Source organism: Vulpes lagopus, chromosome 12 (assembly GCF_018345385.1).
Source record: "Vulpes lagopus strain Blue_001 chromosome 12, ASM1834538v1, whole genome shotgun sequence".
NCBI lineage: Eukaryota > Metazoa > Chordata > Mammalia > Carnivora > Canidae > Vulpes > Vulpes lagopus.
In genome coordinates, this window is record NC_054835.1 from 77793447 (window position 1) to 77820091 (window position 26645).

A 26645-nucleotide genomic window follows, 5' to 3' on the forward strand; every position below is an offset into this window, starting at 1 on the left:
TTTAATGTGGGTCACCCACGTATCTTGGTCTCAATTAACAATTAACCTATTAAAGCCTTTTCTAGCCTTTTTAAGTTAACACATTGAATCCAGAATCTCTGCCAAGAATACCCGTGTAAGGAAATGGAAGATCCATTGGCTAGGTACGTGGTAAGCTAACAAGTGGATCCAAACCAAGAATCAGGTGGTAGAGCTGGGGCCACAGTTGATATACACAGTCAGCAATCAAGGAGAGTCAAATGTGAAGCAGAAGTGAGAGCAACATGAAAATTGCCAGCACCCAATGAGTTTCTCTGTCTCCATATCTAGCCGTACTGATATGCAGAGAGTATTAGCCATTGCTTCACTTATGACTCCCAACTTCTAAGCATATTCCTCCTTCAGCCAAATCTAAAGGGGAGTTATATAGGAGAAATGCATTCTGGAGAACAAGTTTCAGCCTGATCAAGTTGACATAGTATAAACTACCACAGAAAACAACTTCCTTAATCTTAAAAAATCCATGTAAAGAAAATGCAAGCCAAATAGCATGTATAACACAGATACATTATATTACCTGCATGACCTTAGATGTTGAAAAGGCAAGGTTGATCATAATCACTATCACACAACATAAAAATCCTAATCAATTGCAAACAAATGAAAAAGCAAAAAGATACATAAAAAATGAATGAGATAAGAAAACCTTGAGGTGCCTGGGTGGCTCAGGTTAAGGTACCAGAGCTCTGGGATCAAGCCACATGTCAGGCTCCCTGCTCAGCGGGGAGCCTGATTGATTCTCCCTCTCCCTCTGCCACAACCCCTGCCTATGCTCACTTGCTCTTTCTCTCTCTTTATCAAATAAATAAATAAAATCTTTACAAATAAGAAAAGAAAACTTATAAGATGATCATTTACATATAAAGTCTTAAAAACCAACAAGTTTAATACTTTTTATAGATACTAGTTTAAGATATATAACTTTTTATCACTATACTAGCCAATTAAAAATATAATAGAAATTCTGTATTATCTGCACTGTAAACAAAAACAAAAACCTAACCAAACTCCATGTAACACTGGCTACTGTCACAAATTACCACAAACTTCCTGGCTTAAAAGAATGCACATTTATTCTCTTATAGTTCAGGGGGTCAGAAGTCCAACATCAGTTTCACTGAGTAGAAATTAAGGTGTCAGCAGAACTTTCATTCCCTGTGCTCTAAGGAAGAATAGGTTCCTTAACTCTTGCAGTTTTTAGTGGCTGCTGGTATTTTTAAATTTGTGGCACATCATTCCTTTATTTGCTTCCATGGTCACATTGACTTCTCTTCTGTGACAAATCTTCTATTTTTCTCTCCTAAGAGCATTTGTGATTATGTTTAGGTCCCAGCCAGATAATCCAGGATAATTTCCTCATCTATGTAAAGTAATAGTCACAGGTTCCAGAGATTAGAACATGGACACCTTGGAGGTCATTACTCAGCCTACTACCACGTAGTTTTTTAAAAAAATATTAAAAGCATATTAGAAGTTCCAAATAAATGGGAATAAAATGTTAGTGGATGAAATGGCTACAATCTTATATAGATGTCAATTTTTCTTGCATTAATGTATGCTACTTTTGCAATTTAAATCAAAACCCAAGGATTTTATTTTTGCAATTGTGCAAACTGATTCTAAAATGCATATAGAAAATAAAGATTCACAAATATCTAGGAAAATTTATAAAATGTTATTCACAGTTTAGGGAATGCTCCTGCACATGTATTGAGATAATATTGAAAATTTCTGATAATTAAAATAGTGTGCTACCAGTGAAAGTGGGATAAATTAAATCAATGGCATAGAATAAATAATATAGGAAGAAATTTATACATACGCCATAATTGTTATATCATAGAAATGTTAAGCAATCAAAAGTTATGGATTTTTAAATAATCTCATGAAAACCAGCGCCATATATGAATAAAGTAAAATAAAACTCTTATTTATAAAGTACGGACGCCAGAAGTCTTAAAGACCTAACCACAAAGAACTATGAGCTGGGAAAGAAAATAAAGAGGAATGACTTTTGACATTGGCATGGGAAAGGATTTCTTAAAGAAGACAGACACAAAGAGCAAAATCACAAAGGAGGAATTAGATGAATTTAATTATATCACAACACTAGTTATCTCTTTAGGAAACTATACATTTGTTTATAAAATATATGTATTTGTATAAAATACATGTATAATATTTGGGAAGTTAAGGAGCAAAACTTTAACAGAACTTGTTTTCACATTTTGGCCTTGGTGTATGTGTTGTGTGTGTGTGTGTGTGTGTGTGTGTATTGGGGAGGGGATTTGGCAATGCCTTCTGGAATAATATTTGAATATCTCTTATGGAACATTTACTTATGTATTACTTGTTTGATTAAAAATGCATAAATTAATTAACAAAAAAAAAAGATCTGAAAGGCCCATCCACCATTTGTGGATCTCAGAATTATGGACTGATTTTACTCCCTTCTTCACACTTCACACTTATTTTTCATATTCCTACAATTAACATATATTATTTTCTAATGAAAAATAAAAATTAATTTGATTTTAATAGGAAAGGATACCTAGTTTTTCTTCTTCATTGTCTCATTTATTTACTTGGCAAGAAAATAATTACAAAGGTAGTTTTTTGTGGTTTGGGAAATTAATACAATTCTCTGTTGAATCATGGCTGACAGGTTTAAAATGATCTCTGAGTCATTGTAAAACATCAAGCAAACCTTACATATTACTAGAACAACAAAAAATAGTATTAATGTGTTTATTTTAAGGTTTTTTTTTCAGGGGTCAGGCTATGAAGAACACAACATAATATTCTTAAAGGAAACACTTTTCAGGAAACCAATGACACCTGATTTTATGTTGCTTTCAGCCAATGAAACAGATCTTACATAATCACAAACAAGACTTCAGTAAATAACCAGCACATTGTATGTCCGTGTTCGTGGCAATAACAGAGTTGCCCAGTCAAATAGGAAACTTCTCAGTAGGAAATAAAACAAAACTATTTTGGTATTAATAATAATAATAATAGCCTATTGTTTTGAATGACGTCTGTTTGTTTCTCTGCTCCGTGCCAGAACTATATGAAACTGATGAACTTCTATTAGGCTAAATGAGATAATCATGTCTCAGGCCTATTCCAGATGGCATTTTTCACAGTAATTCAAAGTCACAAATAAAATTTTAATTTGCTTCTTAAGAGGCAGATCTCCCAGAATGAATGAACAGGAATAAATAAATAAATAAATGTTTGCACCGTAGGGAAGCATTAGGAACAAACTCCAGTGGTACTATTTCGGCATTTATCCAGTGACACTGTGCCAGAATATACTATATAATGAGAAGAAGCGAAGGTTTTTGCTTGTTTGTTTTTATTTTTGTTTTTAACATCTCACCATATTGTTATCCTTTACTTATAAGAAAAAACAGGTAGTTCAGACATACCAAATATAAACATAGCCAAGAGTTCATTATAAGTACGCTTCTAAATGAAGTGAGCTAAATTTTTTTTGCAATGTTTTCGTTCTGTCTCTAATTTTACTGAGGTAAAGTACTTAATCGTGTTTGTCTCATGCAGCAGCTGGGCTACCTCAGTTTTTAATGAGTAATCATACTTTTCAGGGACCGTGATCTATGGTATAGTCTATGTAATATAAATAGTGTGTAACAAACGAGTTTAATTTAACACTGACCTGCCTGGGATTGTTTTTTTTTTTTTTCTTAAATAGTACTTGCAATGACAGATCTTACCCCCTCCTTTCAGCATGTTAGCACAACTGTCTAGGTGAGATGCATAAAGCTGCATCTCATTTCCTTTTTGTTTCCTAAAGAATCCTTTATCTCTCTTTGTCCTTCCTATGATTCCTTAGTCATGTTTCCAGATTGTAGTCAATTGTTCTTGGTGTTAATATGACCGTGCCTATCAAGGAACTATGGCAGAAACTGTGGTGTCCCCGTGTGTGGGAGGGTTAAAGAACATTGACAATTCCTCTGGCTCAGCTATTCTATGCCATTAGAGCACACAGTGTTTCAAATACAGGCATTGGACTCATTCCTTCAGGGTAAATAAAGAGGCATTGAGTATTCATATTGAGTTTTAAATGCCTACATATAATTTACTAAAACTGTTTTCATAACGGTTTTATTCTTTAAGAGGTAACATGAGTCATTCACATAGAATTAAGTAATGTTAAAGCTACAGTGAGTCAATGTTCATCTGGTACAATCTGTTCATTTTGTAGATGAAAAATAGGTTCAGAGATAAAGCTCTGCTCAAGGTCGTAAAACTGGAGTGTGCCTGGACTCCTCCACCTCCTAGTAAAGCACCATTTTAGGCTAACCAAAATACTTCCCTTTTTTAATATTGATTGTAAATTCCAGAAATGCAGGATCTGAACTTTTGCAACTGTTTTCCCTTTCTCAAGGTATTTGAGACTCACTAGAAAACAAACATGATGACTATTTGACATTTCCACCATTGAAGTAGGTGATGTTTCTCATGACAATATACATTTGCTTCTTTTCAAACCATGGAGACCAAGAGCTATGATTGTGTGGAGCCCAATAAATGAAAGCCTGCTGACAAAATGATTTAATACAGACCGTGTAAAGTGTCAATTATTAAATGTTTCATACCCAGTGATAAGGGACAAGGAGAGATAAATTACCACTTCGGTGACACATTAGAAAATATGCTCAGCAGAGATGAGGCACCTGAATTGTCAAGTTAGAAATGACCCCATTAGAAGAGTAAGAATCATGGGAAAAGAAGGAAACAGAAAAAGCCATGTTTTACCTTGAATGACAGTGTGAGAGGTTATCCTGGATTTTCCTGACAGATTTAGTAAATACAGGGCTCATTCTTTAGCAGAATTTGGGCCCTATAGGGTTATTTCTCTAAAAGACTATGTTTTTTATTGCCAGAATAGTTTATTTTGATTCTTAATAGCATTCAGACTAGACTGTATATTTTTTCAAATTAGAAATGAAGATAGATGGCATATAAACAAATGAAAATCTCAGTAGTTCACATAATCCAATAATCAATATGATTCAGCTGCATAACTAATCTTATATGTATTCAGTGCTTTTAATAATTCTTATAACCCTTTTATTTATGTTTGCATTTTATGGAGTGTCCTAGAAAGCAAACTATCCCAACTGACTTTTCCCACCTGTTTCATGTTAATATGCGCACAATATCAGAGGGTATAAGGTATGGCAAATCTCTGGAGTTAATTTGGCATCTTCATAAAGAAAATTTCCATATTCTTATGCTTGAGGATAGTGCTTTTAAAAATACAAGGTACACACATACTACTGGGAATCTTGTTAAATTTTCAGTAGGTTTCAGCTGAGGCTGAGCTTCTGGATTTCTAAGGTTCCCCAAAGATGCTGAAGTTGTTGTTTTACAGACTACACAGTGAGTAGCAAGTAGGAGCAAGGGTTCCAGACCAGCAAAACCAGCCACACTTAGGAGGTCCTTGAAAGGAAATTTCATGGGCTATACCAACGCTTGCTGTGCATTAATCTCTAGGAGTGGACCCAGGAGCCCCAGGAACCACTCAGTATCATGATACTCGTTCTTCCAAAATCTTTTTCTTTTCCTCTTTTTAAAAATTCTTTTGAACACAAACAGGCCTGAGACTAGAATTGTATATTATGCATATAATCATGCAAAATATGTTTATATACATATAATTTAACTGATACTTTGCTTAAAGTTCTTGAGAAGTTTTAGGTTAGTCACAGTTATTCTCTTTTTTAACCAGTGGCTATAGACTCCATTTAAAATGAAATTTAAAGGTAGAAAAATGAAAAAAAAAGCAGAAAAATGTAGACCAAGAAATTGATAAATTCAGGTTTTAGCATAGATTCAGCTTTCCTCTTTTTCCAACATAAATTCCTCTTATGTGTAATAAAGCCAATCATTGTATAAAATTCTGTTTATCAATGTTTTATTTATAATTTATTAAGTATCAATCATGGCTTAATAAACTCCCAAATTTCTATCAATTTTGTACCAAATTCAATATATTTTTTTTTTCTTTTGTATTACATTACGTTAGAGGAGGTAATGTTTATCTATGTAACTAAGTGAAAGCTTTACGTCATTTAAGAAGTAGTTATTTTCTGGAGTGGCTTACTGAAACTACATACACAAGGCATGATGAAATCATTTTTGATGTATCTACAAATATATGCCATGTTAGATATATTAGATATTAAGCATTATGTAATTATCCAGGAGGTCCCATTTTTCTGGAATTTGGTCATTTTCTTCTAATGTCTAGAAGAGGACAAAAAAGTAAAGATATATTGCATATTTCACAATAAAATGAAATACATGGCACTCTAAAATTGTCTTCAAACTCTGCTTGGCATGAATATTGGACATTGAAGAGCAAAACTTTCCTTCCATTTCTCAAATAGACTTTCATGATGGTTACATAAAGGTGTAATATTCTGGTTAGGGATGTTTTATAAATAATACGAAGGACAAACTGGGTAACATCAATTTTAAGATCTCAATCTATTTAATATCATCTATATGAAAAAGTATTAATATCTTACTTACGATTTTCTTTTTCTAATATTTTGAAATAATTTATTTTGCTTAAAATTGTTCAATTAATTAAATTAATAAAAGTAATTTATTTTATGACATTGCTTATATTTATAGCAATTAATATGTATTTTTAGGAATTCTTTTGAATCAAGAAAACCAACTTTCAAATTAAAAAAAAATATATAATCTTTCTTATAAAACAAAACATATTCTTATCATACCATCAATGATAATACTCCACGGCATTTACCCAAAGGAGCTGAAGACTTATGTTTACACACAAAAAAGTTACACAAATGTACATTGAGCCTGAGTGGCTTGGTTGGTTGAGCATGTGACTCTAGATTTCATCTCAGGTCTTGATCTCAGTGTCATAAATTCAAGCCTGCCTCAGCTTCCACCCCGGGCATGGAACCTACTTTAAAGAAAAGTGTACACATGAATCTTCATAGTAGCCTTATTCATAATTGCCCAAATCTGGAAGTAACCAATATATATTTCAGGAGATAAATGCATAAAAAACAGAGGTACATGGTTTCAGATAGTGGAATATTACTCGGTGCTAAAAAAAAAAAAAAGGAGCTATCAAGCCATGAAAAGACATAGCGAAAACTTAAATGCCTATTATTTTCCTGAAAGGAAAATACCCTATGATTCCAATTAGATGACATTCTGGAAAAGGCAACTGTGGAAACAGTAAGTAAATCAGTGGTTGCCAGGGCTTGGGCAGAGGAAGGGAATGAACTGGTGGAACACTGAGGGTTTTTAGAACAGTATACATATTCTATATAATATTGTAATGATGGGTATGTGTCACTATACATATGTACAAACCCATAGAATATATACAACACCAAGGTGAGCCCTAATGTAAAATACAGACTTTGACAGAATGTGTCAGTATAGGTTCATCAACTGCGTGTACCAAATGTACTACTCTAATGGAGGATGCCAACAGTGGCCTGGGGCTTATGGGAACTCTGTGCTTTCTACTCAATTTTTCCGTGAATTTAAAACTGCCTTAACAACTAAAGTTTTTCATTGAAAAATACATAATTAAATCTTTATGAATATAATTTTTTATAATTAATGATATTAATATGAAGTTATTTCCCCATATATTCAGTTAAACTTTTTAGCTTTTAAATAAACTTTTTTGAAGTTGAAAACACATATAAAAAGTACATATTATAGTGTATGCCGTAGTGAATTTTTATGAGAAACATATCAATAATTAACTTAAAGACTATGTAATATTAGCTTTATTTCACTAGCATATTCAAGGGTCTCCAGCTTCCCTGCCATTGGGCTCCTCTAGGAAAGAAGTTATATTATGTTTATCTATGAATTCTGTGGGCCTGTATTTAGAGGTATTATAAACAATAATTGAAAATGTGAGAGTGCGCAAACACAAAATATGTTAATTATGAAAATTTCTTCTTAAACATAGTTCTAAATAAGCTAGTATTAACTCTTACCTGTTTTTCATACATTTTTATAGTAGAGTATCAGTGGAATAGCAAGGAAAGAGCAGCATATCAAGAAGTATTTTTTAATTTGCATTATTTAAAATTGCCATATGGTAATAATGAAAAACAGAGCAACCTTTATTTGCTGTTATTTTCCTATTTAAATTCTCTATGGGGAATGTACTCTCTTACTGACTAAAATAGGAGTGAGACATATTCACTGCTCATTACTCCTATGCCCCACTGGAGTGAATGTTATGTAATTATTGCATATTTAATATATTATCATCCCATACGATATATACTTTCGTGTTTTAGTTTCATTGTTGCAACATGATCAGTATAAATTAAAGCTTTCTTCATCACAAATCAACCTCAAGCTATATTGGAAAAAATAAGAAAATTAGAGTTAGCAAACAGAAAGATCAGAGTAAGTTATAAAAGTAGTGATTGTGATATTACAGTTTTTTGCTAGTCTTTTAGATAGACTTGCTTTCTTCCTTCCTCTCTCTGTCTCTCTGTCTCCCTCCCTCTCATTGTAGTTCAAAATGTTCTTTAGTATAAGCCTGGACATGACCAAAATATGCAATATTCCACCACTTAAAAAAATATCCTTTGCAGGGGTTCCTGAGTGGTTCAGTTGGTTAAGTATCTGATTCTTGATTTCGGTTCAGGTCAGGATCTCATGGGTTGTGAGATTGAGCCCCATGTAGGCTAGGCCTCAGCGAGAAGTCTGCTGGAGATTCTCTCTCTTCCTCTCTCTTTGCCCCTCCCCCGACTTGTGCATTCTCTTTCTCTCACTCAAATAAGTAAACCTTTCAAAAACCTTTGCAATATTGGGTTTGAAACCAATAAAAATCAGTGATAATCGTCACCAACAAGCTCATCCTCATATGTTCCATGTACAGCCTTTTGTTCATTTATTTACTTGGTAAACACATGTAATCTTTACTATGTTTTATTGTAGGATGTTTAAAGGATTAAATTTGCAGTGTACACTTGACTATGGGACATATTTGTAGGCAATCCAGTTGAAATCATCTTTCATGTGACAATGCTTCTTGTTTTCTATTAAGAATGATTTTCTCTTAAGAATTATTTATGGTCCTAATGACTGAAGTACTATGCATTTAAAAAACTTCCTTGAGTGTCATCACAGTACTTTTAAGCAATCAATTAATTTCTTTTTTTATGGACTTTAATTTATGAAATTATGGACTTTCATTTCAAAATTTATGGAATTTCATTTATTATGGACTTATACAGCTCATGGTCATGGTTCTTCACTCTTTCTATGAAGTACCTAAAAGATTGAAGGTGCCATCAGTAAAGTGCCTTATAGTAGTGGCAAAGTAGTGAATCAGATATAATTCGGCTTAAACTCTGGTTCTCTCACTTAACTAGTGTTTTGCAAAATTTATCTAATTTCTGTATGCATTACTTTGCAAAATACTGCAAACAAAAAACAATGTTAAAATGCACTTCAGGATTATTCTGAGAATTAAATAAACTAGCATTTGTAAGAGGCTTATTTTATGTCTGATACACAAGAAGCACTCTATCAATCTTCATTAATATCAGTCATGTACTTTTTATTGATAGCCATTTTGACAATGTACAAAGAAGAAAGTTTAATAGCTAATTCAAGAGTGCAAAGAAGAAAGGGCTGAAAATGGTGCTTGGATGCCTCTGGTTTTTTAGGAGCCATACATAGTGACATGGCCAAAGACTGCCATAGCCTAATCAATGTCTAAATCCTTCATTTATTCAGATCAAACAAATAGAGTCTTAAGACTTAATATCCTCCCTACAAATTATAGTCAAGGATAACTGTAACAATAAGCCTTACTTTGCCTACAAAGTTCAGTAAGTTACGTTAATCTTCACTTCAATGTTTAATTTATCATCTAGTGACACTTGAAGACAAAAGATTGAAAAAGATTTTCTTCCCTACCTATTGGCTTAGCACAATCTCCTAATTCAGCAATCATTTAAATAAATCAGGTAAAAAAAATACTGAGTAAGATGATAGTCCTTTCAACTTCCACTTGTAGTTTTTTTTTTTTTTTCCTTTATTCCTTACTGTGTTTTTTACTCCATGTTTGAAGCATTTTTTTTAAGTGCTTCCAACCTGGGAGCAGAAATGACAACATGGTGTGTTGGAAGCGATTAATGCCTGTCTGGAGAGCATAGTGAAACATGAGTACCTTCAGTGTCACCCAGGCAAGCATTAATCAGTACCTCAGCACAGCCTGAAGTGACTTTTTGTGATAATAAAAAAAGAATTTTTCCCCAAAATGTATGTCAAAAATGTGTGTTGCAAGTATTTCTCTGGAAAGAAACAGTTTTTGATGAAAGCATTTTCTTTTTAGAGGAATGAAACATTTTCTGATTTGACACACAGCATGTCAGTTCTGGGGTGGTTAGGAAAATATACCACTTATAACTCAAAAAATGAGTGGCAGTTGTAAATTATATCAAAGCCCATTACACAAAGAGAATGTTCTTCAAAGCTAGGTAATACCACATATATACATAAGGGTTATCAAAAACCCATTAAATTCGACCCTTTTAGGTTTTCCAGCTGAGATTAATTTCCCAACATAACATCCCCCTTTTACAGAAAACCTTCCTTTCTCAGAAGCTCTTGTTCTCATGGGACCTTTCCACCATTTCCCTGATAGCCAGGGGCTAACCAGCAATCCTTCACGATCTCGTAAGGCATTTCATTTAAATTTATATTGAGAAATTTATAGTCTTATTAAGTTGTCTTCCCCTGAGATTCATTTTGCCGTGTTTCATTGGCATGTCATTTTAAATAGGTGCCATTTAAAAGCTTGCCCCATATTTTTACGGGCCATACTACAATCAAATGAGGTTAAATCAAAACTTGAATGTTTCCATGTGGATAACCAAAGGAGATATTTTTCCAATACTATGTTTTTGCATTACTTAGTCACATGTGCTTCTTAAAGTTTCTGTGATCGATCAATATATGTAAGTCTAGATTTCATAATAAAGATAATGATTACAAATGATTAATGTTTGTGCCCACAGTAAAAAAAAAAAACAAAAAAACCTAGTCAATGACTTAATAATTTAATATTTTAATAATCTCAATATGGCCTACTTGATCACTGAAACAGTATTTCTTGAACCTGGTAATCAATTGAGGCATTTCTTTCCTCTTTTCCAAAGCCAGATGTTCAGTGGAAATCTGCAGACCCAGCAAAGATCCATAGCTCACCTCAGCTGTAATAATGAGTTTTGAAACTTCCAAATCTACATGTCCCTGAACAAATTATCTTTTCTTTATATTCTGGTGAGGAAGATCAAGCCCTTTTTGCAACAATGGAGATTTCGCAAATCTGATGTGTTAGGAGTTTCCCCCTTATGGGAGCTTTTGGAAGCAGTTCAAAAATCATAAATTTACAGCGGAGACCCTTAGCAGTCATTCTTAGCAACAAAATGTTCAGAAGATGATGATGATAATGACTGTATCAGTTTGCTAGGGCTGCTGTAACAAAGCACCACAAACTGGGTGGTTTAACACAACAGAAATTTATTGTCTCACAGTTCTGGAAGCTAGAAGTTCAAAATGAAAGTGTCAGCATGGCGAAAATTTCTCCCACAACTCTGAGAAAGAACCCTTCCTTACCTTTTCCTGGCTTCTGGAGGTGCCCAGCAACAATGGGCGTCCCCTAGCTTCTAGCCACAAAAGCCCAACCCTCTAATTTCTCTCTCCCTTTCTCTTCTCCTCTCCCTCCTTTCCTTGCTCTCTTTCTCTCTCTTTTTGTTTTCACTGAATCTTCCTGGGTTGTCAGGATAATAACATTAGTAAAAGAGGTTATATGTGTAAAGCCAAAACGTAAAAGAAATAGGTGGTGTAGCCGAAAGACATGCTAACATAGAAATCGAAGACTAAATAAACTCTGACATCAAGCAACTGTAATGTTGAGTACACCAATTAATCACCTTAGGACTCAGGTTGCTCATTTATAAAATAAAAAGAAAAGGGATTATTCAATTATTGGGTATATGAAGCATGTACACTTCTAGAAGATATATGGAGATGCCAGCAGAAAAGGAATGTTTATTTAAAAATTGCCAGTAAATTGCTAGCAAAGTAATGTGATTAAGCCCATTTAATAAATTTCATATGTATGTCCTTAAGTAATTATCTGTTCTGTTTTTGACCCCGAAAGATATATCAAAATGAAAATGGAAAGATAAAACTCAGTAAGCTGTGGAAAGAGTAGTGATCCCCAAACTAAAAAGTGTCATTTGAAGTATATATAAATTAAATTTGGAGAATAATTTATTTATTTTAGATATCTTATTATTCCAATCAGTGGTTTTGAATGTCGGTAATCATTTAAGAATGGTTAAGCTCATTTTAAACATAATTTAAAGGTTTGTTTACTTGAATTTTTGAAAAGGAAATCAAAGTTCTCTCAAAGTTATATGGCACCTGTATTTACAAAATTTTTTGAGTGAATGTGAGTGTAAAAGAGTACTCAAAGAACTATGTAGTGCATTAGGGGCATGTATTTATTCAGAGCCTACTACAGATAGCAATCTCTGTTAACCCATCTCTGTTAGATTTGTATACACTGTTTACCCTTTACCAAAGTTTGATAAGTGGCATGTGATTACTTTCAATATATACACAGAGAAACAGAGGTTTAAAGAGCTGAGTACTTAACCAAAACCACGTAGCTTAAAAAGGAGGAAAGGGAACTACAAATCCTGGTATATCTGGATCTCAACCTCATGTTCCCTCAACATAAAGGGGCCATGCAGACAACAGCTAAAATGTAGCTGCCTCTTGCCCTCAAGCTATTTGTAATGTTCCCTGTAAAAAATCAAGTAAACAAAGAACTTACTTTCACTTTTCTCCATGGGTTACCATCTTAACTCTGTCACCATCCTCCTCTACATAAACTGTTGTAATAGGCTACCAGGCAGGTTTTTACTTAATTAACTCTTCTCCAATTCATTTCTTATCCAACAGCCAGAGTGGTTTTTCAAATATATGAATACAATTACTGTATATAGTTCCATTGTTTTAAAATTCTGTAATGACCTGTCAATGCTTTAGAATAAAATCTTATATATGACCCAGGCTTCCCTCTCTAATCTCTTTATGAACATCTTCCTCACATCTCTTAAGCTGCATGAAAATTTTAGAGTTTAGTGTTTTCACATGTGCTATTTTTTTCCATCTGGACAGCTCATTGAAGAAGAGCATCTATATACTCTCAGGATTTAGCCTACGTGTCATTTGTGCAGGTAAGTTATTAGTTTCCTTTTCAACACTTTTACTTTTAGGTTAATTTTGTGTTTACTATCAATTTCCCTCGCTATATCATAATCCCCTGAATAGGAAAATCATGGATTTTGTCTATTTTATTTATTGCAGTCAGTGGAATGCAGTCAGTGCTCATTCATCAACAAACTTTTGTTGAATGTATACTTAGTGCCAAACATATTTTAGATTTTGGAATATGTTAGTGAAAAAAATAAGTAAATTTCTGCATCCATAAAGCTTTCAACACACTGTACAAAAGAAAGATTGTATACAATAAACACAGTAAATAGATAAATGTGTGGTTCTTTAGAAATTGATGAGCGCTGTGAAAATAGAAAATAAGTTCATGAGTATATGGAAAGGGTTGTAATGTTAAATGTGTGGGTAGGTCAGACCTCATTGAGAAGGAAATGAAGTGCTTAATAAACATTTTTCAAAAGAATGTATGAACCTTAAGAAAAGACAGTTTAACAAATGCCTCACAAAATGCACAATAATGTCATGAAAATTTATGGATAAATATATCAATAAGGGATAAACTAGGAATGGATTATAAAGGAAGCGACATTAGAGCTAGGATTTTAAAAAAATATTTTATTTATTTGTGAGAGAGAGAGAATGTGCGTGCGTGTGCAAGACCTGGGATGGAGGAAGGGGTAGAGGAAGACTCAGACTTCCCAGCCAGCAGGAAGCCCTATGTGGGGGCTTGGATGCAACACTGCCTCCCAGGATTCTGGAATTGTGACCTGAGCCGAAGGCAAACATTTAACTGACTGAGCCACCCAGGTGCCTTAAAGCTAGGTTTTGAAGATTGTATAAGCTTGAGAGATTGAGATAAAACATGAATTATTGGGAAAGACTCTCAGTAAAAATAACTGTAATGAGCAAATATGAGAAAGTACACAAATACTTAAGGACTCATATGTTTGGTCTAGCAGTAATTACAAAAAAGAACTCATAATACTTGTCAAAAGGCCATTAATACCTGATTGTTGAAAGCTGAAAGGTTATAAAAAGATAAAAAAGGGCAAAATTTAATATAAGCAGTGAGAATGACTAGGCAATTATTCAGAGGTGTTTGTTTATATGATGTCTTAGTAAGTAATGGAGGCACTAGTGTCATTTAAGATATTAAATAAATCCCTCACTCTCAAAGAGAAACTAAACAATCCAACAAAGTAGTGATAATAATTTAGATCAGTTTAATGGCAATTTACCAAAAAGTAGAATATGTAGGTTTTGGCAGCTATTAGGGTATGTAATATGAAAAACTTAGAAGAGCAAGACATGACTTCTAAGTATTAATTCTTGTTGATTGTAATAAGGCAGATGCCAATTACTAAAGGGTGATGTTACTATAAAGAGCGCACTTGTGGGAAAATGACAAATTCTGATATGATTACTACAAATGTGCTAAGTCATTGTATATTTAGTTAATTATCTTCAATATCCTCCACAATCCAATCATAGAACTTTAAAGAAAGATTGTTGATTTATACACTCGTTCATTACCTTCAACTACCATGTCTATGTAACTAAGAGGCTGATGAAATATCTCAGAGCAAAAAATGTAAAAAGAATAAGGAGTTAAAACTCTAAAGAGTGCATACTGGATTAGGAAAAGACTGTTATAATAAGGTTGAAGAGATGTCAGAGATGAATAAGAAAAAAGTGATCTATGAAGTAAAAATCCAGAAGTATGGAGACTATTAAAGCTGAGGAATAAAACAATGTTAAAAATAAAAGATAATTTAAATACAGAAAAAAACAAGAACTAAAGAATAGTCATCGACAATTTGGAGATAATAAGGACATTTATTATTTTGAGAGGAATGTTTGTTGAAATATGGAATGGGATGGTAAGAACAGTCTTTCAAGATGTAGTAAGGACTGTGCTAATATTTGAGGAGAAAATAGAAATAAAGACTACAGACTGTCCTGTCAATAAGGACAAGAGATAATTAAGTGTTCATAACAGGTAGTTGAATTCAGAGAAATTATTTTGAATTTAGGTTAGGGGAGAAATGGAGATGGTTATCTTTATGGAGGTAGAGAAAGTAAAGAACAGAGAGAGAGAGAAAAGAGAAAAAAAAATCAGAGAAGAAAGGAAATAATGGAAACATGATATAAAGTGAAAGGAATACCTTTAAGAGGAGGGAGGATACATCTGAGAGCAAAAGAAGACAAAAAGAAGGTATTGGAAAAGAAGTTTGTTGTTCGTTTGTTTATTTATTAAGAATGAAAGAGAAGCTTAAAGGTGAAACATAGGTGAGAAATTATGATAGAATGTCAAGATGATATTAGACAGAATTGGTACAAACGGGCACAGCCAGGAATAAAAGAGTCCTGAAGATCAGATGACACACCATAGATCCAGGGAGGCAATCAAGAGTCAGAAAGGTACTGAATCATAGCAATGATCAGAGGACAATATAGGCAGATATTGAACACTAAACAGGTTCGACAAGAGTTGACAAAGACCTATACTAGGAAGTAATGTTCATGGCATTTTCTAGTTAATGGAAAACTAGAAGGTAGACTGCTGCTTTACTTTTAGTGATCTATATTATTAGTCTTCTTGTTTGTTTTTAGATTTTGCCTCAGGATCATAAAACTTAGATATCATCACTTATTTAGGTGATATTTATGTATCAACATTGGGTACTTCTCCATAAATCAAAAGTCTCTCATGAAATAGGAAAGCCTTTGAGAATTAATTTATTAATTGAAACACATTATACTCTAATACCATTCCCTTAAAAAGGATTTTGAGCTATAATTGGGCAGGCGCCAAGCTCTGTTAAGAGAGCTTATTTTTATTTATTTCTTTATTTTTAAATTTTATTTATTTTCGTTGTTTCAAATTCTTTTTTAAAAAAGATTTTATTTATTTATTCATGAGAGACATACATAGAGAGAGAGGCAGAGGAAGAAGCAGCTTCCCTGCATGGAGGGAGGACCCTCAGGTTATGGATCACAACCTGAGCCAAAGGCAGAAGCTCAACCACTGAGCCCCCCAGGGGTTCCCAAATTCTTATTTAAATTCTAGTTAGTTACCATATACTGCAGTATTAGTGTCAGGCACAAGATAAGCGGGTCAAAGAGAAACATTATTTATTATTTATTTATTACTTTTTATTTATTTATTTATTTATTTCTATAATGAATTGTTCAGTGTTTTAAAAACACACATATGCTTTCTTTACCAAATACCCTAGTCTGAAAGAGCTAATATAATTTTGAAAAAAAAAATGCATGATGCATCCAAAGAGTATGGTCTTGTGGAATGTTGTAGCAATAACTGGCAGCTTGACAATCAAGGCAGAGAACACAGACAGTAGTACTTTCTAATGTCTGACCATTATCAAAAGACCATGACAGAAGCTAGCATGGAAACGTAGCACTAACTTATTGATGGTAACCTCTTGGAGAAGACTAACGGTGAGGTCTTGGTACCTCTAGCAAAGAGACGACAAAAAGTGATAGAATCGTGGAGTTGGTCCACTGATGGGCTGAAATGTTGAAGTTTAATAGCAGGGAGAAGTTTTAAGCCTAAAAGGAGTATTTGAGAAAAACAGACAAGATAGAAATAGGAAGTAGGTCAAAATTGAAGGTTTCCAGAATGAATGATCTTGGCGGTAGAGCACCTCTCACCTCTTGGATATGATATATTACAATGTAATCATTCATTTTATCATGCAACAAACTTATGTTCACTCCTACTGTTAAATACCAGACATTCTTCTGTATGCCGGATACAGACCATATACATAAGGAAAAGTCCTGTACTCACAACAGTTAAATTCTAACGTGGAAAGATAGATAATTAGAAATAATTGGGCATAGAAATCAGATAATGATAGAATGATAGGTACTATGGAGAAAAATACTGCAGACTCAGGGTGAAGGCATCAGAGTGGAGTTGGGGGGGTGCTATTTTGTGTTGGGCTAACAGAAGAAGGCCTTGCTGATGTGGGGATAATAGGAGAAACCTGAAGAAAATAAAAAGTGAACTGTTTTGAGGACGGAATGTTTCAGAGAGAGAGAGGAATGCAAAAGCCTGAGGCAGGATGTTCTAACACCCAGAGGAGAGGAAACTCTAGGAATGGAGGATGGAGAGAAGTTCAGGTTGGAAGAAGCCTTGCCAGTCAATTAAGACTAGTACATCTGCACTGGGTAGACTTTCTTCACTTTGGAGAGTTTTGAGAAGATGGTTGAAATACTATGACTTTCATTTTATCACTGTTGCTTTTATTTTTTATTTTTATTTTTTAATTTGTTTTAAATTTTTTTTTATTTATTTATGATAGTCAGAGAGAGAGAGAAAGAGACAGAGACACAGGCAGATGGAGAAGCAGGCTCCATGCACTGGGAGCCTGACGTGGGATTCGACCCCGGGTCTCCAGGATCACGCCCTGGGCCAAAGGCAGGCGCTAAACCGCTGCGCCACCCAGGGATCCCCCACTGTTGCTTTTATACAAGAGTATGAGAAGAAGAACCAGCTAGAAAGCAACTGTAATAATCTAGATGAAAGGTGACAGTGTTTTGCACCGTGGTGGGTATGTGAGAAGTCAGACATAATTTAAAGCTTGAGCTAAAAAGATTTGCTGAAGGATTTTATGTGAGGCTTGAGAGAAAGAGTAGTTCCGGATAACTACAAGGTTTTGCAGTGAGCATTTGAAGGAAAGCAATATCCATATACTGAGTCATTCAAAATTAAAACTCTAATCCCTGATTTAATTTTGAAGGTTCCTTGTGGATTAGTAACTTTCATATTTAATTACTATCATTTTAGTTAAATTTCAGGAGGGAGTAGGGATAAATAAGCATTTTCAGGCCTCCCTGCTTAATGATAGCTCCAATAATACATTTTCTACTTACTGTCTGCCTGGGATGTGTGTGAAACTTGTTTGGATTATTAAATTAATGCAAGCCACAAAATTAATGATGCAAGTTTCCAAGAAACAAGTTTATATTGGGTTTTATTCAAGTTATTTAGTTATCCCTATCTAATATGTCTTATGACCATGTTTTAAGTCATTTTTTCAAGTTATCTTTCCAAAATGTATCTCCCAGTTCTATTTTGTGTACATTTGCCCCTCTAAGTTACAGTGGGGGGCGGGCAGAGGAGAGTAGAAGAGGAGAGAATAAGTCAATAAATAAGACTTTAAAGAAGGATGAAGGACACACCTTTTGCATAGACTTTTAAGTGTACATTTAATGGAAGCTCTTATTTGGTATCTGACCTCCTATTGATAGGGCTACTTTTATATGAAATAAAAGAATATAAGAAAACTGCAGTTCAAACTATGTGTCTTGCAATGATGGATGACTATGTGTGCTCCAGTACTTCGGGGATGGATTAAGCTATTGAAAAAGCACTCAACATTGGCTAAAGAACAGTAATGTATGTGAAATTCTACAGTTAATGCATCATTAAATAATTTGCTACAACTGATTTATAGGCACAATATAGTACACTGTGTCAAGCGGTGCAATATAATAAATGGTATCAAAAAATATACTCCCCCAACTTTTGTTATAATCCGTCTTTTGAGTTTAGTGTAGCACTTATCTGAGTACTGAAGGCATCCTATTTTCCCCTTGATAATATCCACAGTTTAATGGCTTTTGGCTATTGGCCTACATTTGCTGAATCTGAGAGTCTCAAGGAAATTAGCTGATTTACAACAAAGGACTAAGAAAAATGTCCAGTCTGCTGATGGCAATAGCAAGTGGTAGACTTTTCCTAGTCAGAGTCCTAAGAAAGGAATCTAACTATTATTGCGGAAGCTAAAATCTAAGGAAAATGACCTTTAACTTGTAAGTTTTTACTGGTTACCTCCCATTAGCTTTTGCCACCATAACAAACCACCCAAATCATTGTGGCTTACTTAACTCAAGATTCTGTGGATGAGTAATTTGTGTTGTGCACTGGTGAGCAATCTCTGCTCACCCAGGGGCCTCCACTTCTGCATGTTAGATGACTGTTGGCTGGGGAAAATGGGGCTGGTGAATGGGAAAAAGTGGTTGCTGAGCCGTATGTTTCTCATCATCAGCAAGTTAGCCAGGGTTGTTTGCAAGAAGATGGTTATAGTGCTTCCAAGAGCAGCAAGCACACACAAACTTCATGAACCAGGCCTTTCAGGTCTGGTTTATTTGTTTGTTTGTTTTTCATGGTTATTAAATATGGCCTTATTGAGATTAAGTCACTCAGAGGTACAGGTTATAGGGAGAGTTTTTGAGTTGGGTAGAGCAGTCATAACAAAGTACCACAGACTAGGTGGCCGAAACAACAGAAGTACATTTCTTCCTAGTTCTGGAGTCTAGAAATCTAAGATCAAGGTGTCAGCAAGGTTCGTTTCTTCTGACATCTTCTCTCCTTGACTAAATAGAGGGCCATCTTCTTTCATTGTCTTCCCATGATATTCCCTCTGTGTGTGTCTGTGTCCTGATCTCCTCTTTTAAGGCCACCAGTCAGTTTAGGACCTGCCCGTATGAACTTATTTTAATTACCTACTTATAGGCCTTTTCTCAAATACATCCACATCCTAAGGTACTGGGAGTTAAGACTTCAACATATGAATTTTGGGGAGACATAATTCAGCCATAACAGGGAGAAAGAAACTGTGGCAATTTTTTTTTTCCACCTTAACTTTCATCCCTCACTAATTGACCTAGGATAATATGTTTGAGTACCAGGCAACTGCTTCTGAGGATCTCTAGTTTCTTACCTGAAAATCTCAAAAAAAAAAAAAAAAAAAAAAAAAGGAAAATCTCTTTTTAATAACAGAATATTTCTAACATTAGAGATCAAATATTAGGTTAAGGCATGGACTCTTAATCTAGGCAAGACTAATATTTTGACCAAATAATTCTTTGTTGTCCTGTATGATGTAAAATGTTTACCAGCACCCCTGACCTCTATTTCCTAGACGCCAATAGCACCCTTTCATCAGTCATGAGAAAAAAAATATCTCCAGATATTGACAGTTATTCCCCAGGAAATAAAAATTTCCCACAGTTGAAATTACTGGGATAAATTCTAAGCAGGAGAAAAGTTTCAGTTAATTCAGTTGACATTTAAGTTAATAAGAAGAAATAAGGCATGAACTTGTAGCATCTGCTACTGTATTTTTTTCTGAAAATAAATTGAGTTATCAGATTTTATATTTTCTATGTTTAAAAACAGATGAGACTGAGAATATATCCATTTTGAACCAGACAGAACACACTTGCTAAGATATAGGATAGAGTGCCTTAGAAAATTGCCTTAGAGCACTGACCACAAGACAAAGATCAGCTTCAATATTTTAAGATTTTTAGTTTTTACATAGTCAGGAAAAGAAGAACAAAATTGTTGATGAAACATTAAAATATGAAAACATTTTTAAATAAGTAAATGAAAACATAAAAACACCACTTTTGCCAATAAATATAAATGAGTTAGCCTTCTCAGCAAAAAGAACATACTTTTGCTTAATATAAGAAATAAAATCTAATGATATGAGGCTCAAAATAGCACATCTACATCTATATTTCATAAAAGCTGAGCAAAATATATTATCTAAATACAAACAAAAATGGAGGAGGCAATACTAATCTCAGTCACAATAGATTTCAAGATAAAAATAATTTGATTATGCAACAAAGTGATTTAACATAAAAATGCATATTAATATTAAAAAGATTTATATAGACCCTTAGATGTAAATTAACACATAGGTACATTCAAATAAGTCAATATAGAATACATCAAAACTTCATTTTACTTTGAGCTATTCTTATATCACTAGAAATTAATGACAGATAAATCAAAATGTATTAAGTACATGATATTTGGATAATGTAAATAATATAATTTAATTGTGTTTGTATGCATTTGGGTTTGGTTATAGATACCTAAAATTTATATAAAAATTTATATCCTAAAATTAATGTGCATTTTCTAATGTCTATAAAATAGTACAGATATATCCTATAACTGATAAAAATGATACAGGATTTAGTCTCTGGTCACAGTTTAATACATTTAGAAACTCACTACTAAAGAGTTTTAAAATATTAAAAGAATTAAATTAAGTACAAAATAAATTTAAAAAACCCTCCCATTTAGTGTGTAGTATCACAGTCTTGAAGACTAGATGAGAAACATAAATAGTTCTATAGTTGCTCTGAAGGCAATAATAAAGCAGGAAAATAAAATAAAATTTTGGAGAAAATCTTAGCTTAATACAATATAAGTGGATCTAGAATGAGAAATATTTTACCTCTGATCTAAGTATCATGCTACAAAAAGTTAAAATATGATTTTTTTGCCCTGCATCCTTTGTGTTCAACTGTCAAAATGTATGTGAATCTTTCCTTGACACCTTTTTTCCTCTTTATGTCTATTTGACTGTAACTTCATGAATTTTTTTATCTGTTGCATTCTGTTTGTGATGGCAGAATATTTCAAAATACTAACAACAGTATTATCCTCTGTTCTTGTATTCACCAAATGCCTTCATTTGGATACTAAAGATTTCTCAACCCAATTTCCCAGTACAAATAGCTAGCCATGAGTTATTTACTGCTTTTTGGGGAAAAGATAATTGTGAAGCAGGGAAAAAAGGGAAAGAAGTTCTTGATAATCAACATTTAAAGAATATGTACTTAAGTATTGGACTAAAAATTTGTATGCATCCTTGGTCAGCATTTCTTTTCTCTCTGTTCAGACTTCATTGACAACAGGACGGAAAGAAAGCAAGGACCACAGGACAGAAGCACAAGACTGCTCATAAGCAAAAGCAGTCTTTGCTGGCACCCAAGGATGCCTTGAAACTAGAGTCCACCCACCCCTCACTGTCTTTCTCCATTAAAAATCAACATTCAACAGCAGCCAACACGATGCTTCGTAATTTGCGTTTTAGGTGTCATATTTTGGGTAGGTAATCCAAGACATTTGAAATCACCTAGGAATTAAGGATTGGGACCTATAAACCTAGAGATTTTGTTAACTTGGAAAGGCTCCTGCATGTAAGATTGACTAAAAGAAAGACAGCCAGAAAAGACAATGGAACTCACTTCTGCTATTCTGTAAGTTAGTCCCTGCTCATTGTGAAGTTCCCTTTGGTTTATTTGTATATTAGAATACCTTTTTTTTTTTTTTTCTAAGTCAGACATCTTGAATCAGATTTGGCTAGAAGGACAGCTCATTGAGTTGGTAAATGTATGTCATGTATCTCCAGACTTAGTATTTTATAGTTAGAACTATAATATGTAGACTAAGTTGCAAGTTAATCAAAACTAGTATCTAATTGTGGAAGTAAGAATAATGCAAATTCTTGGCCCAGGAATGGATCAGACTACTTCATCACAGGTATATAACAAGGGATGGTGCATAAATCACCAGCTCCGGCACCACCACGGAAATCTGTGAGGAACTGAAAAAAAAAAAAAAAAGGTTCCTAGAACCCTGTCTGACACACACTTATGAGTTACTACTACTATTATCAAATCTAATGCCAGTAAAGTAATACATTTCAAATGGAATATTAAATATCAACTAATAGGGCTAGTACAGAAAAACAAAATAATAGTGGCATGATTATGCAAGTCAAAAATCACTAGTGAAAAAGCAGAAAAAAAATGAAGTAATTTCTCTTCTAGGTAGTAGTCTGCACTGAAGTTGAAATGTACCACATAATTCCAGTGGATATGTACGGGCACGCAAAGCCATCCTCAACTTCTATAGACATTAGGTGTGCTCCTCTGTCTTTACCACTGGGAAGAAGACTGAATCAGAATGAAGCCCTTACCACTTGTTAAAGGAGAATTTGGGGAAAATCTCCCCATCTGGATAGAACTTCTTTCAGAAAATAAACATTAGTTTAAGGCAAATGTGTGACATGCTCATTTAAGTCTTCACTTCCTTTTTTTAAGTCACCCTCTTAAAATTTAGCCCCTTTCTCCTCCATGTTGGCAGAAATTAAGAACTTTGTGCTTACAGCACCTTAGTTTTTAGACTTCAGGTAACTTTTAAAAATATTTTATTTATTTATTTGTTTACTTATTTATGAAAGAGAGAGAGAGAGCCCAATTGGGGCAGAGGGCAGAGGGCAAGGAGGAGGGACAATCTAAAGCAGACTCTGCATTGATCTCAGAGTCTCATGTGGGGCTCAATCTCACGACCCTGAGATCATAACGTGAACCAAAACCAAGAGTCAAGTGCTTAACTGAGCCACCCAGGTGCTCCTTTGAAAACTCTTTATTTTACAAAATATACTAATGTCCTGATATAGAGAATACTTAAAATTTGCACAAAGAAAACTTCAAAATTTGGAAAGCATATGAACAGAGAGAACATATTAAAATGACTAGGATCATATCCTGTCTCATACCACTATTCATAACTGAAGAAATAAAAATTTAAATAATAAAAGACGGCACTTTTTCTTCTCTCAAATTGGCAAAAGGACTGGTTAAAAGAGCCATAATACAGCTTAGAATTTATGGGGGAAAACATTCACACATTGAAGATAGGATTTTTTTTTTAATTAACTTTTATTGGTGTTCAATTTACCAACATACAGAAAAACCCCCAGTGCTCATCCCGTCAAGTGTCCACCTCAGTGCCCGTCACCCATTCCCCTCCAACACCCGCCCTCCTCCCCTTCCACCACCCCTAGTTCGTTTCCCCGAGTTAGGAGTCTTTATGTTCTGTCTCCCTTCCTGATATTTCCCAACATTTCTTTTCCCTTCCTTTATATTCCCTTTCACTATTATTCATATTCCCCAAATGAATGAGAACATACACTGTTTGTCCTTCTCCGATTGACTGATTTCACTCAGCATAATACCCTCCAGTTCCATCCACGTAGAAGCAAATGGTGGGTATTTGTCGTTTCTAATTGCTGAGGAATATTCCATTGTATACATAGACCACATCTTCTTTATCCATCATCTTTCGATGGACACCGAGGCTCCTTCCACAGTTTGGCTATTGTGGCCATTGCTGATAGAAACATCGGGGTGCAGGTGTCCTGACGTTTCATTGCATCTGAATCTTTGGGGTAAATCCCCAACAGTGCAATTGCTGGGTCGTAGGGCAGGTCTATTTTTAACTCTTTGAGGAACCTCCACACAGTTTTCCAGAGTGGCTGCACCAGTTCACATTCCCACCAACAGTGTAAGAGGGTTCCCTTTTCTCCGCATCCTCTCCAACATTTGTTGTTTCCTGCCTTGTTAATTTTCCCCATTCTCACTGGTGTGAGGTGGTATCTCATTGTGCTTTTGATTTGTATTTCCCTGATGGCAAGTGATGCAGAGCATTTTCTCATGTGCGTGTTGGCCATGTCCATGTCTTCCTCTGTGAGATTTCTCTTCATGTCTTTTGCCCATTTCATGATTGGATTGTTTGTTTCTTTGGTGTTGAGTTTAATAAGTTCTTTATAGATTTTGGAAACTAGCAAATATCTTCCAAATGATATGTCATTTGCAAATATCTTCTCCCATTCTGTAGGTTGTCTTTTAGTTTTGTTGACTGTATCCTTTGCTGTGCAAAAGCTTCTTATCTTGATGAAGTTCCAATAGTTCATTTTTGCTTTTGTTTCTTTTGCCTTCGTGGATGTATCTTGCAAGAAGTTACTGTGGCCGAGTTCAAAAAGGGTGTTGCCTGTGTTCTCCTCTAGGATTTTGATGGAATCTTGTCTCACATTTAGATCTCTCATCCATTTTGATTTTATCTTTGTGTATGGTGAAAGAGAGTGGTCCAGTTTCATTCTTCTGCATGTGGATGTCCAATTTTCCCAGCACCATTTATTGAAGAGACTGTCTTTCTTCCAATGGATAGTCTTTCCTCCTTTATCAAATATTAGATGACCGTACATTTCAGGGTCCACTTCTGGGTTCTCTATTCTGTTCCATTGATCTATGTGTCTGTTTTTGTGCCAGTACCACACTGTCTTGATGACCACAGCTTTGTAGTACAACCTGAAATCTGGCATTGTGATGCCCCCAGCTATGGTTTTCTTTTTTAAAATTCCCCTGGCTATTCGGGGTCTTTTCTGATTCCACACAAATCTTAAGATGATTTGTTCCAACTTTCTAAAGAAAGTCCATGGTATTTTGATAGGGATTGCATTAAACGTATAAATTGCCCTGGGTAACATTGACATTTTTACAATATTAATTCTGCCAATCCATGAGCATGGAATATTTTTCCATCTCTTTGTGTCTTCCTCAATTTCTTTCAGAAGTGTTCTATAGTTTTTAGGGTATAGATCTTTTACCTCTTTGGTTAGGTTTATTCCTAGGTATCTTATGCTTTTGGGTGCAATTGTAAATGGGATTGACTCCTTAATTTCTCTTTCTTCAGTCTCATTGTTAGTGTATAGAAATGCCATTGATTTCTGGGCATTGATTTTGTATCCTGCCACGCTACCAAATTGCTGTATGAGTTCTAGCAATCTGGGGGTGGAGGCTTTTGGGTTTTCTATGTAGATTATCATGTCATCGGCGAAGAGGGAGAGTTTGACTTCTTCTTTGCCAATTTGAATGCCTTTAATGTCTTTTTGTTGTCTGATTGCTGAGGCGAGGACTTCCAGAACTATGTTGAACAGCAGTGGTGAGAGTGGACATCCCTGTCTTGTTCCTGATCTTAGGGGAAAGGCTCCCAGTGCTTCCCCATTGAGAATGATATTTGCTGTGGGCTTTTCGTAAATGGCTTTTAAGATGTCAAGGAAAGTTCCCTCTATCCCAACACTCTGAAGGGTTTTGATCAGGAATGGATGCTGTATTTTGTCAAATGCTTTCTCTGCATCTAATGAGAGGATCATATGGTTCTTGGTTTTTCTCTTGCTGATATGATGAAACACATTGATGGTTTTACGAGTGTTGAACCAGCCTTGTGTCCCAGGGATAAATCCTACTTGGTCATGGTGAATAATTTTCTTAATGTGTTGTTGGATCCTATTGGCTAGTATCTTGTTGAGAATTTTTGCATCCATGTTCATCAGGGATATTGGTCTGTAATTCTCTTTTTTGGTGGGGTCTTTGTCTGGTTTCGGAATTAAGGTGATACTGGCCTCATAGAACGAATTTGGAAGTACTCCATCTCTTTCTATCTTTCCAAACAGCTTTAGTAGAATACGTATGATTTCTTCATTAAACGTTTGATAGAATTCCCCTGGGAAGCCATCTGGCCCTGGACTCTTGTGTCTTGGGAGGTTTTTGATGACTGCTTCAATTTCCTCCCTGGTTATTGGCCTGTTCAGGTTTTCTATTTC